The sequence below is a fragment of the Leucopleurus acutus genome, assembly GCF_964270905.1.
Source record: "Leucopleurus acutus genome assembly, chromosome: 17".
Taxonomy (NCBI): domain Eukaryota; kingdom Metazoa; phylum Chordata; class Mammalia; order Artiodactyla; family Delphinidae; genus Leucopleurus; species Leucopleurus acutus.
The window spans coordinates 29,331,354-29,349,445 of NC_139159.1; the positions used below are offsets into that span (position 1 = coordinate 29,331,354).

The 18,092-nt window shown below is 37.4% G+C and overlaps 1 pseudogene across 1 annotated transcript; it reads left to right on the forward strand.

Annotated features, from left to right (window-relative positions):
- The first annotated feature begins 5,202 nt into the window (after positions 1-5,202).
- Positions 5,203-6,892, forward strand: LOC309974366 (malate dehydrogenase, cytoplasmic-like; annotated as a pseudogene). Its single transcript has 2 exons — positions 5,203-5,221; positions 5,820-6,892. The product of its transcript is annotated as a malate dehydrogenase, cytoplasmic-like (transcript).
- The last annotated feature ends 11,200 nt before the right edge of the window (positions 6,893-18,092 follow it).

The following is an 18,092-nucleotide window of genomic DNA, read 5'->3' on the forward strand; positions in this document are numbered from 1 at the left end:
ATATATATATATATATATATATATATATTCTGCATCTGAGGTACACTCCTCAAATATAAGGGTAAAGGAAAGCTATGCAATAATAGCAATGGTAAACTGAAAGTTTACCAAATCCAGCAAAGTAAAACTGATTAAGACCGGTAATACAGAGGGTCCAATGGAGAAAGAAATAGGATGTAACAGAGAAAAATTTAACCTACACAGTGTGCACATACAAGCATGCACATGCATACATACAAACACACGACAAAGTATAGGCAAATCTTTGGAATGAATACTAAAACAAACAGAAAAACCAAAATCAAAACAAACAAACAAAAAACCTGGAAAATTGAATCTAGCAATATTTTAAGAAAATAATTGCTTTAGTTGGGTTTTTCTCAGACAGCAAAAAGCCACATGTAGGTAATGTCAGTTGATACAAGGGGATATATGTAAAAACAGTCTGCCAACAGTCACGTGGTCAGGTTTCCTGAGAAACCGGAATGCCACTCAGGATGCATAGGTGCTCAGTGTCTCTGCAACTTCAGTAATGCAGCTGGGGGTCCCGGGCATCCTATGATCCCTCAACCCCAAGTACCTGTTGCTTTTTACTCCAGTTTTCTTCCATATTCATGGCTAAACATCTTTGCTTCTACAACGACCGTTTCATTCCTTCTAGAAACTAGAAGTTTTTATTTCACAGCCACTTCCATCTAACTGTTTTTACGTTTACTCCATGGCTTCTGATTACTGCTTCTTTCTGTGAAGCTTCTTTGTTTCCATGCCATTCTGTTACCTGTATCTCTCTCTGAGTGTCTGGTACTACAATCATCTTCCAGGAGACTGTTGGCAGACCACATTCCAAGGCATGTCTTCAGCTACAGTCTAATTTAAAAATGAGTGTCTTTGGGTTAAGAACCCACCACTGCTCTGCTCAGCTGTTGTCAAGTGTTGGTATTATTGGGCAAAAAAAGAATCCCTCAGTTGGGAGTATAAGTATTACAAGCACTCTGAGACCTCTCAGAAGGGGGTAACCTAGTTGTCAAGTGCTTTCCATAGACCATTTAATATAAAAACCACTACAAACAAGAAAAGGCAATACAAGAATGCAAGGACAATTCACTATGAGAAAACCTATTTATACAATTCCAAGGTGTGCTTTTTTAACACCAAGCAATTCTCCCATTTTCATCAGACACTGACAGGTATCCTACAATTTAACTCAATTCTGACACAGTCTACCTGGAGATAGCATCAGATCCCATAGGTCAAGGGCTCAGTCTTAAAAGACTGTCCCATCCCCCACTTCAGACGCCAATCCCAAGTTCAGGTTGTAACCTGTGCTGTGACTATAGATTGGAAGTTCCCATGACCCCCTTCATAGGTTCAAGTAATTTGCTAGAGTGGCTCACAGAATTCAGAGAAACACTTTACTTATTAGATTACTGGTTTATTATAAAAGGATGTAACTCAGGAACAGCAAGATGGGATACACAGGGCAAGGCTTGGGTAAAGGTACAGAGTTTCCATGCTCTCCCCAAGCATGCCACTCTCCCCCCTTCATCTCCACATGCTCATCCGGAAGTTCTCTGATCCCATCCTTTTTGTTTTTTTTACTGAAGCTTCATTACCTAGTCATGATTGATTAAATCATTGGCCATTGGCAATTGATTCAAACTCTAGCCCCTCTCCTCTCCTTGGAGGTCAAGGGGGTTCCAATTCTCTAATCACATGGTTGGTTCTCCTGGGAACCAAACCCCATCCTTGGGTGCTGTCCAAAAGTCACCTCATTAACATAAACTTAAGTGTAGTTGAAAGGGGTTTCTTATGAATATCAAGAAACCATTCTTGCCTTATTGCTTTTCTCCGCCCCCCTTTTTTGTCATGCCACGTGGCATGCAGGATGCAGGATCTTAGTTACCTGACCAGAGATCGAACCCGTGCCACCTGCAGTTGAAGCATGGAGTTCTAACCACTGGACATCCAGGGAATTCCCCCTTTCTCATCTTATTACTTAGGAAATTCCAAGGGTTTTAGGAGCTCTGTGCCAGAAACAAATGAAGACCAAATATATATTTCTTATTATAAATCACAATATCATAATAATACATCCTATCAATGGTCAAAAGGGAAAAATGATAGATCATCTTGAAAGATATGTTGAAAAAGGCAATTGATGTACTAGTATAGATTTAATATTATTTTATATAGTTTTCTAGTAAAGTTCTTAATCTGGTGGATCTCTATAAAGAAAACTGTAACATTTTGCTGGGGAAATACAGATAGATGTAAACAAATCCCAAGAATAGTATATTTAATGACAAAACAGAAGTGATAGTGAAATTAAAGTGGAGTTACAGGTACCCAGGAAGATCTGAGTGGAACTGTGATCCAGACCTGTCTCCCTCCTGAAGAGTCCTTGAGTAATATACATACAGGAAGAAAGGACAGAACAGAGCAAAGTAACAAAGTAACACTTTATTATTAGGGACCTTCCCCTTGCCACTAATCCCCAAGTGTGTTCTTTTCCCAACAACCTGGCCCACCACTATGTTGTGTTGATGAAAAGAGAGGATTGGTGAAAAGAAGATAGAGAGAATAGAACAGTAATGATATCTAGGCCTGCTCAAAGGAAGCCACATTTGTACACTGACCTTTGAATACTCTGTCACTATTTTTACATTCAGCATCCTGGACCTCCACCACACACATTAGTTGCTTTTTTCAGGAAGTAGTAGGAAAGAGGTGATAAGATGACAAAGCAAAGAGAATCAACTCAATAGGATTATGGTTAGAATTGCAATGAACCTATAGATTGATTTGGGAAGAACAGTGCAATTGCAATCACAATCTTGATGAGATTTCTTTTTAATTAGACAAAATGACTAATAAAACTGATAACAACAGTCATGTGAGAATAACCAAGAAAATTTTGAAAAAAGAGAGTAGTAATGAAGGATACTTCCCTAAAGGCAGCCTGTACACACACCCTTACAGAACCCTATGGGTTGTGTTCAGCCCCCTGTTATGACTGGTCAGTTCATTTGTTCTGATTGGTTCATGTTTGTGCTTTAGCAGTTGTTAAACATTTGGTATATCAACCCTCCTTATGGGCATTAAGCCATATACTATAGTGATAGTAATGAAAAATGTAATACTAATGGATGCAAAAAACAGAAAGATGGATGAAATGGATAGAATAGATGGCCCAGAAATAAATTCTTGTTTAATAGGATGAAAAAAAATTTTTTTTTAACATTTGGTGCCAGATTTCTCTTGGGGAAGAAGTCATTTCATTGAGAAAGATATCTTAATATATTGCATAAAGGTAAAAGGTGAGAGCCTGGGGGCTTAGGTTGGAAGAAGATAATGTAACAAAGAGATAGACAAACCACTGTGCCCCAAAATTTTTTTTTTAAATTGTATGAAGAGACAGTGAAGAGAGGAAGAATCACCATGCTTGTAGAGAGAGGTGGCCAGTGAGAAATTCCTGGCTGTATGTTGGCTGAAGGCTTTTTTTTTTTTTTTTTTTTTTTTTTTTTGTGGTACACGGGCCTCTCACTGTTGTGGCCTCTCCCGTTGCGGAGCACAGACTCCGGACGCGCAGGCTCAGCGGCCATGGCTCACGGGCCCAGCCGCTCTGTGGCATGTGGGATCTTCCCGGACCGGGGCACGAACCTGTGTCCCCTGCATCGGCAGGCGGACTCTCAACCACTGCGCCACCAGGGAAGCCCCTCAAGGCTTTTTGAAAGCATGGAATTTCTAAAGACTTTAAGTTGTTTGCATTGCTGCAGGCAAATCCCCTTTGTCTCCCTCTAACTGTGAGTGAAGAATGCTACATACAAAGAACAACTTTGTGTGAGTTTTTTTGGAGGGGGTAGGGTGTTGAGAAGGAGTCCAAGAAAAAGAGTCTTGAAATTCACGTAGAGTGTGGGGCAGAGAAGACAGCAGCCATGTGGGATGAGATATGTGTGAAAGCAAAAGTTAATTTGAAGCTGATTCACACAGCCGAAGAGGCCGTTGAATATATTCTCTTAAAAATTCAGACAAGTTGTAGGAGGGAGGGAAGGAGATTAGACTTCTCATAGGATGTTGGCTGAGTGGTTAGAACCGGTTTTCTTTAAATATCAAAGGGTGGACCAGCCTCAGCTGACAACTGATTTAACTTACATGTAGTAATTTAGCCCATGATTTCAAAAAAAAAAGGAAAAGTAACCTTATGAATCAATGGGAAAGGAAGCATATATGAAAGAAAGAAGCCACCTTTCCTTATTGGCTCAGCTAGGGAAGGATGGAGTCTATCTGAGTTTAATCAAATAGTAATTTGTATGGTCAAAGGATCATCCATTAAAAGTTATATAGCTTAACACCTATCGTGTGTCAGGCTCTGTTTTAGGCACTGGTGATACAGCAGTGAACACAGTAGACAAAACACCTGCTTTCAAAAACTTTCCATTCTGGAGGATAGAGACAGACATTTTGAAAGTGAGTGGTATAGCTCTTAATGATGGGCTATTTTTGGTATGCTGAAAACTATACTTTGAAAGCAGAGGATATGAATGAAGAGAATTTCCATGGTCAGCAAAATGACTTGAAAAGCTACCTTAAGGTAACAGTGGAGATGGCCTTGAAAATTAGAGAGTAATTAATTCATGATTTAGAGTAAGGGTCAGCAAACTTATTCTGTAGAGGGACAGATAGTAAATATTTTTGGCTGCCATTCAGTCTATGTTGCAACTACTCAACTCTACCATTGTAGCTCAAAAGAAGCCACAGACACTACAGAAATGAATGTGCTTGGCTCTCTCGGGATAAAACTTACAAAAACTGGTGGCAGTCTGTAAGCCATTGTTTACCAATTCTTTCTCTAGAGTCAAGCTTGCTGTACTCAAACTTGGCTTCACCTGTTACTTAATGTATGACCTTGTACAAATTACCCCAATTCTCTAAGCTTCATATTTCATAAGAGGAAAATAAAAGTATTTGTCACAATTCCTGGTTCATAATAAAGTCTCAAAAAAATCTTAGTCATTATTACTATGTTTTATTGTGGTAATAAAACAGCTACTGATAATGTGTGATGAGTATGAGTATGTGTGTGTGTATATACATGTGTTTGTATACATGCATACGTGGAAACATATGCTTGTGTGAGACTGATCTAACATCCACTTTCCAGATCATGAAAAGATTAAAGAATGTGGAAATAATATTGGTGAAATGGCCACCAAAAGTGAAGGTATTGGAGTTTTCATGGCAGAGTAGTTTTGAGTACCAAGATCACCCCACCTTCTGAGATCATTCTACTGGATATGGAGGACCAAAAACTAACATAGATAGAACTTCTGTGGCCCCAGAGCATTATTTTAGACAGAATAACGTATGCTTGGGAATTCTACTGCTGCTGGTGCAGTAGTAGAGGAAGACTGAATGGATACTAAGGTGAAATTAGCCCCCTGCGTTGATGTGACAGAAAACATAGTTTGGGAAGATCACTGAACTTTGTAGAGCAAAGAACTGGAGAGGAGAAAGCAACATGAAGAATGAGACCCAGAATCCTGCATAGGAGTCACCATGAGACTGTTGCTGAATACTCAGTGACATATCATAGGGCGAGTCCTTTCAAGACTACATAAAAAATGGACCAGGAAGCTGTAACATGGATGATTCTCAAAGCTCACAAAGAACTTGGAGATGTTTGAGTTCTGGCCAGCCAGATTCTAGGAGCCATATTGAATACCCAGAGTACAGTCTACTCTAAATCAACCCACCAAAAAAAGCTTAAAAACAAGACTTAAAGAATCTAGCTGAGGCAGGTGTTGAAATTTTCCATGCAGTTCCCAATCATGTCAACAGTGTTTTTAAGGATTTTTGTCACAAAGCCCTTGAAAGCAGAAAGCTCTCGACTACAAATTCTGAACAAATCAGAGTCCTTATGACTGGAGCAGCTGATCAAATTGCATATTCACTGCTGTACACTATTGGAAATGGATCTGTCTTTGGTAAAGACCAGCCTATAATTCTTGTGCTGTTGTGTGTTACTCCTATGATGGGTGTCCTGGATGGTGTCCTAATGGAACTTCAAGACTGCCCATCCTTCCTGAAAGATGTCATCACAACAGATGGAGAAGAGATTGCCCTCAAAGACCTGGTTGTAGCCATTCTTTTGGGCTCCATGCCAAAAAGGGATGGCACAGAGAGGAAAGATTTACTCAAAGCAAATGTGAAAATCTTCAAATGACAGGGTGCAGCCTTGAAGAAGTATGCCAAGAAGTCAGTTAAGGTTATCGTGGTGGGAAACCCAGTCAATACCAATGGCCTGATTGCTTCAAGTCCGTCCCCAAGGAGAACTTCTGTTGCTTGACTCTTTTGGATCACAGCCAAGCTGAATTGCTCTGTTCAACTTGGTGCTAAATTTGATGTGACTTCTGATGATGTAAAGAATGTCATCATCTGGGGAAACCATTCCTCAACTCAGTATCCAGATGTCAACCATGCCAAGGTGAAACTGCAAGGAAAGGAAGATGGTACTTATGCAGCTCTGGAAGATGACAGCTGGCTCAAGGGAGAATTCATCACGGCTGTGCAGCAGTGTGGTACTGCTGTCATCGAGGCTTGAAACCTAACCAGTGCAATGGCGGCTGCAAAAGCCATCTGTGACCGCATCAGAGACACCTGGTTTGGAATCCCAGAGGGAGAATCTGTGTCCATGAGTGTTATCTCTTATGGCAACTTCTATAGTATTACCAGTGGTCTGCTCAATTCATTCCCTGTTATAATCAAGAACAAGACCTGGAAGGTTGTTGAAGTTCTCCCTATTAATGATTTCTCAGGAGAGGAGATGGATCTTTCTGCAAGGGAACTGGCAAAAAGAAAAGAAACTTCATATGAATTTCTTTCCTCTGTCTAACTAGACAATCATTTTGATGTTACTAAGTACCCTAACACTGAAAAATCTAAACGTTGTCTTTGACTCTAGTACCAAATAATAATAATGCTATACTTAAATTACTTATGAAAATGACACATTTTAAAGATTGTGTGTTTCTTGATACAAATCTGTGACAGTTTATCATCATGCTGTTAGTGCTGCATTCTAAATAAAATATGTATTCCAAAAAAATCTAGACAATTATCAAGTAATCTAGCTAACAGAACAAAATTTCAGTTTAGCATTCTTTCAAAAAAAAGATAAAGAAACAGAACTCAGCAAGCTCACACTTATGATGTCCAGCATGCAATTAAAATTTACTAGACATGCAGAGAAGCATGAACATGTTTCTCATCCCAGAAGAATAATGTGACAATAGAAACAAACTAGGAAATGATATAAATGATGGTATTAGCAGACAAGAATGACAAAAGAACTATGGTAAACATGTTCAAGTATTTAAAGGAAAATGTGAATATAAAGAAGAGGAAAAGAGAAGATATTTTTAAAAACACCAAGTGTACTTTTCTAGGGTTGAAAAATACAATATCTGAAATAAGAATTTACTGGGTGGTCTTAATAGTAGATTAGATACTACAAAAGAAAAAATCAATGAAATTCAAGATATAGCAATCAAAAGTATCCAAACTGAAATGCAGACAGGAAAAAAAAATCTCTAGAAATAAACAAGTTGAAATATCAACAACAACAAAAACAGAACCTCAGTGGCCTACAGGAAAAAATTAAGTAGTAATTATTTAAATTATGTTATATATGTTTAATTACAATATATGTAATTGGAGTCCCAGGAGGAGCTAGAAAGAGGAGGCAGGAAAAAACATTGGAAGAAACAACAGCCAAAACTTTTCTAAATAAAACAAAATATAAACCCACAATTCAAGAAGTTTATCAAATCTTATGCAAAGTAAATACATAGCAAATTACACAAAAACACATAATAATCAGGTCGCTCAAAACCACTGATAAAGAAACACATTCTAAAAGAAATAATAACGACAAAAGGTGCATTACTACAAAGAAATAAAAACTACTTCAGGCTCCTCATCAGAAACTATACAACCCAGAAGACAATGTATGGCATTTTCAAAGAACTGACGTAAAAAAAAAGTGATCAAACTAGAATTCTTTTCCAGCAAAAAAATTCCTTTGAAAAATGAAAAGAGAAATAAAACTTTTTGGGCAAATGAAATCAGAGATATTTATTGCCAGTAGAACTTTACTACAAGAAATATTAAAGGAAGTCCTTTAGGGTGAAGGAAATTGAAATCAATTTGTAATTCAGATCCACACAAAGCAGTGAATATCACTGGAAATGGTATATAAAAAGTTTTTTCATTTTTTCATTTTTCAAACGATAATTATTTAACACAAAAATGCTAAGAATATATTATAGAGGTTATAATATATGCTGAACTTAAAATAACTATGACAACAATAGCACTAAGAAGAGGAAGGGAGAAATGGAAGTATACTATTGTAAATTTCTTACATTAAACACAAAGTGGTGTAATATTATCTGGAGTTAGACTGCATAAATTAAAGATGCATACTATAGACCCTAAGACAACCACTAAAAAACTACTAAGAGCTACAGCTAATAACTTAATAGTGGAGATAAAATTGAACATTAAAAACTACTTGTCTAATCGAAAATAAGGAGGAAAAGAGGAAAAAGAAACAAGATGGTACAAATAGAAAATAAACTTTAAAAGGTAAATGGCATATACCCTGAGAAAACCATAATTCAAAATGAGACATGTACCACAATGTTCACTGCAGCACTGTTTACAATAGCCAGGACATGGAAGCAACCTAAATGCCCATCAACAGATGAATGGATAAAGAAGATGTGGCACATATATACAATAGAATATTACTCAGCCATAAAAAGAAATGAAATTGAGTTATTTATAATGAGGTGGATGGACCTAGGGTCGGTCATACAGAATGAAGTAAGTCAGAAAGAGAAAAACAAAAGCCGTATACTAATGTATATATATGGAATCTAAAAAAAAAAAAAATTGGTACTGATGAACCTAGCAGCAGGGCAGGAATAAAGACGTAGAATAGAGAATGCATTTGAGGACATGGGGTGGGGAGGAGGAAGCTGGGGCGAAGTGAGAGTAGCATTGACATATATACACTACTAAATGTAAAATAGATAGCTAGTGGGAAGCAGCCGTATAGCACAGGGAGATCAGCTTGGTGGTTTGTGACCACCTAGAGGGGTGGGATAGGGAGGGTGGGAGGGAGGGAGATGCAAGAGGGAAGAGATATGGGGATATATGTATATGTATAACTGATTCACTTTGTTATAAATCAGAAACTAACACACCATTGTAAAGCAATTATACTCCAATAAAGATGTGAAAAAAATGTAAGAAAATCTACAAACAACAAATTCTGGAGAGGGTGCAGAGAAAAGGGAACCCTCTTGCACTGTTGGTGGGAATGTAAATTGATACAGCCACTATGGAGAACAGTATGGAGGTTCCTTAAGAAACTAAAAGTAGAACTACCATATGACCCAGCAATCCCACTACTGGGCATATACCCCGAGAAAATCATAATTCAAAAAGATACATGTACCACAGTGTTCATTGCAGCACTATTTACAATAGCCAGGACATGGAAGCAACCTAAATGTCCATTAACAGATGACTGGATAAAGAAGATGTGGCACATATATACAATGGAATATTACTCAGCCATAAAACGGAACGAAATTGAGTTGTCTGTAGTGAGGTAGATGGACCTAGAATCTGTCATACAGAGTGAAGTAAGTCAGAAAAAGAAAAACAAATAACATGTGCTAACGCATATATATGGAATTTAAAGAAGAGGTATGGATGAACCTAGTGGCAGGGCAGGAACAAAGACGCAGATGTAGAGAACAGACTTGAGGGCCTGGGCGGGAAGGGGAAGCTGGGATGAAGTGAGAGAGTAGCACTGACATATATACACTACCAAACGTAAAATGGATGGTTAGTGGGAAGCTGCTGCATAGTATAGGGAGATCAGCTCCGTGTTTTGTGACAACCTAGAGGGATGGGATAGGGAGGGTAGGAGGGAGGCTCAAGAGAGAGGGGATATAGGGATATATGTATGCATATGGTGATTCACTTTGTTGTACAACAGAAACTAACACAGCATTGTGAAGCAATTATACTCCAATAAAGATGTATTAAAAAAAAAAGGCAGAGATGATTGTCCAGACTGGCTAAAATATCGAGGCTCAACTAATGCTGTCTACAAGAAAACTACTTTAAATATGAAGACACTGAATCATTAAAGAAAAAGATGGAAAAAGGTACCACACAAACACTAATCATAAGAAATCTGGAGTGGATATATTAGTATAAGAAAAATTAAATTTCAGAACAAGTAACCCTAACAGAGATTAAGAGGGAAATTATGTAATGATAAAGACTCCATAACAATCTTAATGTGTAAACACCTAATAATAGATCTACAAAATACATGAATTGAGAGCTGAAAGAATTGAAAGGACAAAAAAGTACATCTAGATTTATAGAGATTTCTTTATTCCTCTCAGTAATTGATAGAACAAGTAGACAAAACTCAGTAAAACTATAGAAAGCTTGAACAATACTGTCATCCAACTTGACCTAATAGCCATTTATAGAATAATCTTCACTCTCCCCAACAAGAGAATACACACTATTCATGTGCAAATGAAAAATTCACCAAGAATACTGGGGGATAAAACAAGTATCAATAATTTGAAAAGATAGAAATGCTAGAGTATATACTCTGACCATAATGGAGTTAAATTAGAAAACAATAACAAAAAGATATCTGGGAATTTCCCAAATATTTGGAGAATGTACAACAGATTTCCTAATAACTCATGGGTCAAAGAAGAAATCACAAGGACTATCAGAAAATATTTAGAACTAAATGAAAATTGAGATAAAATATATCTAAATTTTGGAGGTACATCTAAAGCAGTGATCAGAAGGAAATCTGTGCTCTAAATGCTCATGGTAGAAAAGCAATGAGATCCCAAGTGAATAATGTAAGCTTTCACCTTAATGAGCTAGAAAAAGAAGAGCAAATAAGTGCCAAGTAAGTACAAATGTGGCAATAATGAAGATAAAAGCTGAAACAAATAAAAGAGGAACAGGCAGTAGAATTAATGAAACTGAAGCTTCTTTTTTGAAGAGATCAATCAAATGAAATACCTTTAACTAAGCTTTCAAGTGAAAAAGAGAGAAAACATAAAATACTAACATGAGGAATAAACAATGAGACATCCAATATTAAACAAATGTTAAAGAATAATATATATTATAAATAACTTTAGGCGAATAAATCTGACAACTTAAATGAAATGGAAAAAAACCTTGACAGACACAAATTTCCAAAACTGGCACAAGAAGAAATTGAAAATTAAATTGTCTTTTATCTACAAACAAAATTAAATTCATAATTTAAATTTTCTCAAAAAGGAGACTCCTGGCCTGGATAGCTTCATTGATGAAAGCGTTCATGTAAATCAACCATATTTCAATAAAAAATAAGCTAAAAATTGAAAAAACCTTTCAAACCTTTAGGAAATAGATAATAAAAATCTTATACAACTTCTTCAGAAAGTAGATAAGGAGCTTCCAAACTCATTTTATTGGGCCAGACTTACCCTGATAACAAACCTAGAAAAAGACATTACAAGAAAACTACAGACCAGTATTCCCAATGAACTTGGATTTCTTAATACTTTTAAAGTTTAGCTAGTAGAACCCAGCAACCTATAAAAAGTATAATACACCAAGAACAAGTTTGGTTTATCTCAGGAATGTAAGGTTGGTTTAATATTTGAAAATCAATCAATTTAATCCATCATCTCAACAATCTAAAAAGGAAAAAAAAAAACAAAAACATAAGATCATCTCAATAGATGCCCCTTGAAAGCATTTGGTAAAATTTAACACTCATTCATAATAAAAACTCTCAGCAAATTAAGGAAAGGAAGGGAACTTCCTCAACCTGGCAAAGGACATATGCAAAAAATCTAGAGATAACATCATATTTAATGGTACAACACTGAATGCTTTCCCTTAAAATCAGGAACAAGGCAAGGATGCTCTTTCTTACTACTTCTGTTCAGCATTATACTGTGTGTTCTAGTCAGTGGAATAAAATGGGAAAGGGAAATAAATGCATACAGAATGGAAAGGAAAAAGTAAAACTCTCTTTATTTGCAGAGGTATGATAGTGAACATGAAAACTGCCAAGAAATCTATAAAACACTACTAGAACTAATAAATTCATTAGCAAGGTCTCAACACACTCTGCCAATATTAAAAAAAAATCAAGTGTATTTAAATATACTATCAATGAACCATTAGAAAATGAAATTAAGAATCCATTTACAATAGCATTAAAAGCATAAAATACCTCAGGATAAGTATATGCAATACCAGTACTATCAAAAACACAAAACATTGTTAAGAGAATTTAGAGGAGACCTGAGTAAACTGAGATCTATACCATATTCATGGATGAGAAGACTCAGTACTGTTAATGTGTCAGTTCTTCCTAAATTGATCTACGTATTAGCAATCCCAAATTCCTGGAGGTATTTTTTCAAAAATAAAAATTAAATAGCTGATTCTAAAATTCATGTGCAAATGCAAAGAACCTGGTAGAGTCAAAATCATTTTGAAAAAGAACAGATTTGGAAGATTTACACTTCCTGGTTTCAACACTTTCTAAAGTTACAGTAATCAATACAGTGTAATAAAGATAGGCTTATAGTTAAATGGAATGGATTAAAGAGTCCAAAAATAGACACTGAGTTTTCACCAGAGATGCTAAAGCTAGTTCAGGGGGGAAAGGACTGTCTTTTCAACAAATGGTGTTGAAACAATATTATATCCATTTAGAAAAAAATTAACATTGACTCTTTCCTCATACCTTATGCAAAAATTAATTTGAAATGCATTATAGTCCCAAATGAAAAAGTTAAAACTAAATTTCAAGAAGAAAACATATTAAAAAATCTTTTCTCTATAGGAGTAGGTAAACTTTCTTACATATGTCATAAAAAGCATGAGTCACAAGACAAAGAGATGATAAATTGAACTTTGGCAAAATAAAAACTCTGTTCTTCAAAGGATATTGTTGAGAAAATGAAATGCGAGTTTAACTGTTCCTGTGTAAAAAATTTCTCCAAAGCCTAGTGACTGAAAACTACAATAAACAATTATTATTTCTCACAGTGTTTATGGATTAGGAATATGTGAATTGCTTGGCTGGCCAATTCTGGCTTGGAGTGTCACATGAGATTGCAGTCAGCTGAAGGCTTGACAGAGGCTGGAGGATTCATTTCTAAGTTGCTGCATATGGCTGGTAAGTTGCTGCTGGCTGTTTATCAATAGGTCTTAGTTCCTCTCTGTATGGATCCTCCCAAAGACTTTCTCTAGAGCAAGCAATCAGAGAGGGCAGGGTGCAAGCTACAATGACTCTCGTGACCTAGGCTTAGAAGTCACATGCCATCACTTTCACAATTCCTCTTGGAAAATCTGACATGGGTCCGCTCTAAAGGGGAGGAGACTGTATAAAAGTAAAGACACTGGAAGGCCAAGATCAGTGGGGTCCTTCTTGGAGGCTGACCACAGCAAGCCACATTCTGAAAGAAAAGATTCACAACAAATGTATCTGACAAAGCATTGGTATATAGAACACACACTGAAGAGACAAAAACAATTTGAAATGGACAAAACATTTGAACAAACACTTCACAAAAGAAAATATACAAATGAGCCATAATCACATGAGAAGATGCTCAACATCATTAGTTATCAGAGAAATAGAAATTAAAACACAGTGACTTACTGCTACACACCTACTAGAATGGCTAAAATCAGAAAGGACTGACATTACCAAGTGTTTGAAAGGAAATAGAAAACTGGAACTCCCACACATTGGTGGTGGGAATGTAAAATGGCACAACCACTTTGGAGAGCAGTTTGGCAATTTCTTATAATTAAATATATACTTACCATGTGACCCAACAATTCCATTCCTTGGCATTATTTACCCAAGAAAAATGAAAACATATGTCATCACAAAGAACTTTAACCCAATGTTCATAGAATCTTCAGTCTTTATAGCCAAAAGCTGGAAACAAATTAAATGTTCAGCAATAAGACAAATATAAAAAAATTTGGCAAATCCATACAATAGAAATAATAGTCAGCAATAAGAAAAGAAGCAACTACCGCTACACAGAACAACAGGAATGAATCTTTAAAATATGCTGAGCTGAAGAAGCCAGACACGAAAAAGTGCACACTGTCTGATTCCATTTACACCAATCCTTTGAAAAAGTAAAGTTATTCTCTAGTGACAGAGAGCAGATTGGTGGTTGCCTAGTACCAGGGGTAAAACACGGTAAAGCAGCAACCAGATGAGCAAAGGATATGAAACAAGTGTATGTGAAAGAAAGAAAATTTAAGGTGCAGGGGAAACAGGTTAGTGAAGGTTTTCTCATCTTCAGTATTATTGCCATTTTGGATCTGATAATTCTTTGCTTGTGTGTGTGTGTGTGTGTGTGTGTGTGTACTGGCCTGTGCACTGAAGGATGTTTAGCACTCTCTGGCCTCTACCCACAAAATGCCAGTGGAAATCTCCCCCAGCTCCCTAGCTGAGATAATCAAAAATGTCTCACAACATTTACAAATGTCCCCTGGGATACAAGATAGTCCCCAGTTGAGAACCACTGGGTTAGTGTATTTATTATGTATTGCTGCATAACAAATTATCCCCCAAATTTAGTGGCTTAAAACAATGAACATTTATTACCTCACAGTTACTATGGGTCAGGTATTTGAGAATGAATTAGTTAGGGTTTCTGGTTCAAGGTCTCTAACGAGGTTGCAGCCAAGATGTCTGTATTATCCAAAGCCTGACTGAGGCTGGTGGATCCACTTCCAGGATTGCTTCATATACATGGAGATTGGCAGGAGGCCTCATATCCTTGGTGGTTGTTGGCAAGATATTCAGTTCCTTGCTATGTGGGCCTCTGATAAGGCTACTTGATATGTCTTCATGACACGGTAACTGCCTTCTTCAGAGCAAGTGATCTGAGAGAGAGTAGAGAGGAGCCACAATACCTTTTTAAGACCTGCTCTTGGAAAGTACATACTGTCACTTTTGCTGTATTGTACTCATTAGAAATAAGTCACTAGCGCACTAATGCCTTTCCTTATGTAATCATGTGTGGGAGAAGAGGATGAACTCAGAGTAATGGTACTGCAATCCTGTTTCTACTTGAGAGTAAAATCCTGATGAAAGAAAAAAAATAAGTTGCTAAGTACAACCCACATTCATTTGAAAGGGAATTAGATTCCACTTTTTGAAGGGGGGAGTATTGATGAAGTTGTGGGTGTATTTTAAAACCATCATAGTTGGAGAAAGATTCTTTAACAAATGAGCTGGGGGAGACCATGAGAAAGAAAAGGTAGATCATCACACCAAAATAAATCTGAAAGGATTAAATTATTTAATGGATAAAGCAAAATTATCAAACATGTAGAAAAAAGTAAAGGCAGATAAATAACATGATCTCAGGATGGCAATGAAGTTGCAAAGCAAAAAATAATAGAAGAAAACAAAAATGGAAAAGACTAATAATTTTATTTTGGATCAATATCTACATTGTATAAAGCGACTTTTTGTGAATATCCTAGCAAGAAAATGGACAATGGACAAACAATGAGATACCATATTTGCCCTGTGATGAGAATATACCAAGATGAGAATATACCATGATGATTTTGGCACAGTGAAGAAGGACAATCACATATTCTCATATAGTGCTGTGGGACAATTGAGAATGACAATTATAATATCAGTAATTTATTGATCATGTGCCACATAGTTCTAGGTATTTTATTTGTAGCAACTCATTTTCTTTTAATGACAACATCATATGGTAGCATTATACCTATTTTCTGGTTGAGGCACAGATTAAGGACTTTGGCCAAACCTCATAGCTCATAGGTGGCAGAAGTGTTGACTTACCCAGCTGCCATGATAGGCACAGCACCTCAGGCTCACCATACTTTTAGAGGCCCATAAAATGTTTTAATTTCTTTTAAAATCAGAAAGAAAAAAATGAATGCTTAGGTCAAAGAAAATGTTTTAATGTACAATATCAGTATGTTGTCTTTATAAAAATTCAGTTATAAATATAATTTTAAATATTATTTTATGGAAGAAGAGATCCACAAAGTAAAAGAATCTAGGATCCATGAAAATAGGAATCTGGCCCCAGGTGGCAGAGCTGGGTTTTTATCCCAGGCAGTGTGAACCTAGGCCTAAGTTCTTCCTGGAAGGTAACTTGCCAATATGTTTCAAGAGGGCTAAAATTGTTCACACTTTCGATTACTTTTAAGGATGTAAATTAAGGCAGTAAGTAAGGACATGGGCAATGATGGATGAAAAGATATTTGTAATAGTGTTCATTTGAACACCAAAGAAATATTTAATAATGAAAGGCTGGTCCAATGTTTGCTGTCAACGTAAGGGCCTCGGTGAGTACAAGGAACTGCTGAATGGAGCTCACCTGAGGCAGAAACTGAGGACTTGGGAGAGCTGGAAGTAGAGTGGGAAGTGGGAGGAGGCATGTGTGCACTCTGCAGATGGAGTGCAGACCTCTGCTGGGTATGCATAGGTTATGTCTGAGAGTGCACTTGGGAGCATGTTCTTGAATTTATTTTTAAAGGAGCTGGACAAGCAAAAAGGTGAGGGAAAGGTTAGAGGAAACAGTACCCTTCAAAGTAGAGATAGTGAACACAATCAGGAACTCTGAAGAGTTTGTCATAACAGGAGAGACAGAGCATGTGAGCATGAAAGAAGCCTTGAAGACCATGTTAACTTTTGTCTTGAAAGCTCTGATGAGCCAATGAAAGATTTTAAGCAGTGGAGTGATGGGCTCAGATGTATGTTTTAGAATAATCATTGTGGATACAGTATGCATCAGACCCAGGTAGGAAGTCAGAGGGTAGAAACTGATGGAGTGGAGAGGAAGAGAATGTGCATTTGCATTTATTCAGTCAAGAGATATTTATTGAATCCTACAAATACTCACGAATGCCAATGTTCTTGGTACACAATTCTTTCAAAGATTTAGTTATGACGGAAGAAGAGAGAGAACTAGAAAGAGGTTTAAAGGCAAGGGAAAGTTTCATACAGAAAAGTCTTAAACATGATTATGCGGAAGAGTTGTACTCAACAGAAAGGATGAGGTTAAAGATATGCCAGGGAGGGCCTTACAGGAGGGAGCAGTCAGTGGAGAGTTTTGGTTGGAGGGGAGCAGGGACAGCCAGCCTGAGATAGAGGAAAACTAGTAAGCTTGGGTGTGGGTGTAGGTAATTTGTGGGGTTTGGGTGAAGCATCTGGCAAAAACTGTAGAAATCCATGCTGGATGACCTTTTTTATCTCTCTGAAGTAGAGGAACAGGTCATATGATGAGTAACGTGGTCGTTACTGATTTCTATTTGCAGGGTGGCCTTGGTTCTAAAAGCAAGGCACAGAACCAAGAGCTCTTCTCCAGGCTAATTGACTCATTTGTATAAATGGGGATAATAGGCCCTTCTTTATGGAACTGCTGTATTCATTAATTGCACAGACACATGCACTTGCTCAGTATTAGTTCTATCATTGTACTCTTGTGGGGTTGGGGTAGTGAACGTTTTGGTTACCAGTAAAAGTGGACTGGAACTCTTCTGGTATGACCATCTGCTAAATGCAATTATTTACTCTTGCAATGGGTTGTAAGTCAAACACTCAGCTAGGTCAAGGAGTATTTATTAACAGCCTCCTTTTGCCGTAAAGCGTTCAAGAAAAGAACGCCAGTGCCTCAAGGACCTTACTGAAAGTCATGAGCGGGTCTGGCCGCGAACCGGAAAGTCAAGTCAGCAGCAACCACCAAGACTTACTCAAGCCTCTCCCCAAATCTCGGCGACGTCTCCTCCCCTTCCACAGGTTCAGGCCTCGCCCCCTCCCTCCCATTGGCTGGCTCTCCCCCTCGCTCGACCGCTCCGAAGACCCGGAGAAGCGGAGTCTTCCAAAGGCATCCTCGGGTCTCCCTCGCTGCGCATGCTCGCGGGAAACCGGATTCCGGGTCCGG